Below are 1,806 nucleotides of genomic sequence, written 5' to 3'. Positions count from 1 at the left end.
ATATATAGAGAGAGAGAGAGCGCAAGTGGGGTTAAGAAGGAGGAGGAGGAGGCATAATTAACGCGTGCGCTACACAAAGTAGCTACTCTTCTACTACGTCATTGCTTTCCCTTTCTTCTTATAATTTTGCCCACGTGACTCTATTGTTTCTTGTGGCCCAACCTTTTTCATACGTTTTTCGGCTGCTTTCTCTTTCTCTCTCTCTTCATGACAATTCCCAATTAATTTCCATGCAACTCCTCCAAACTCTTCCGTCTCATTAAAATAAAATTTCAAATATTCATAATTTTGTTTCTTTTTATCAATAATTAAAAAACATTTTTATAGTACCTACAATTCTTTTTAAAATTATTTAAATATAAATGTTGAGAGATAAAACTAACTCACCCTCTCATGAAATTATAAGCATATATATATATATATATATATATTCAGCTATACATACAATAGTCAATTAATTTAAAATATTTGTCTATTGTCCAATTTGTTATATATTTTCCTTTTCTAGTATGCAAAAAAATCTGTTATTACTAAAATTAATATTAATTTCCCAACTAAAAGGTCTACTTACCATAAAAACCATACATGCATTTAACCAGTCCGATTATAAATTAGTGCGATTTTAATCGATTTTCAATTTGAATTTGATTAAATGAACGGTTTAATTTGGATCAATTTAAATTTAAACACTCTTATTTATAGATACTTTTGAAATATAAAAAAAAAGTATAAGGAGCCAATGGAGTATCTGTATGTGTACAATAGAGTATAGGGATGTTCGATTCGATAGGATATCAGATGTTTATTATTTCTGATACCGAATGGTTATTTTGGATAATATGAGTGTATTGTGCTTGAAAAATTAATAGTATTTTATCTTAAATCTTTAATTTTTAATTCATATTGAGTCAAATAAATAGTTCATTAAACACATTGTACAAATATTCCATTAGTTCCCTAGCGAAATTCATAATAAAAATAAGAATATATTAATGTTCATCCCCTAATGAAGAGAAGGAAGATGATATAGAAATTAAGAACTCTGATCAATAATGTATGAGCATAAATTAAAGAATTTAAATTTTTTATTAAAAATATATAAAATTTAAAATTTTAATTATTATTTTATATTGATTAAATAAAAATTTAAAATAACAAGAATATATGTTAGGTAAATTTTATTGAGAGAGCAAATGTTACTCTTCCATTTTGTTCTCTGCCTTACAAACCGCGTCAAATTTGCAGGAGTTAATTCTGGAAGCAAATTAAATGTAGTAGCGTACACTATCATAATTGCAGATGTTGACAATTTGAAATGCCACGAAACAGAAATTAAACAATTTGCTAGATATGCTGGGTCTATTTTCTTCTCCAGCGGCTGAGATTCTTCGGCGTAAGTCGGTCCCATTTCTCATTCTTATATAATTCATTCCTATTTTAAATATTACATGTTCACGGACGTTGATTCCGTCCCCTAACAAATATTGAAGAATTCCAATCCTATATGCTATGTTTTAATTTATTATTACTATATATACTCCTATATTACCTATTCTATAATTTTGTTTCAATACTAGTTTATAGTAAGTTTTGGAAAGACTTCAACTAATCCCATGGTCAAATTAAAGCATCATATATAGTAGTCATAGACCACGTACCTATTATTAAGTCTTCAACCAATCATCTTCTTAATTGTTTGTTTCTTTGGTTTACTAAAATATTGATCAATGAAGTATGCATCACGTTTGAGCATATATATATATATATACTCGATCTTTATGTTCTAATTATAAATTAAAATGGGTT

The sequence above is a fragment of the Arachis ipaensis genome, chromosome B03 (genome assembly GCF_000816755.2).
Source record: "Arachis ipaensis cultivar K30076 chromosome B03, Araip1.1, whole genome shotgun sequence".
Taxonomy (NCBI): Eukaryota; Viridiplantae; Streptophyta; class Magnoliopsida; order Fabales; family Fabaceae; genus Arachis; species Arachis ipaensis.
This window is presented reverse-complemented; position numbering follows the sequence as displayed.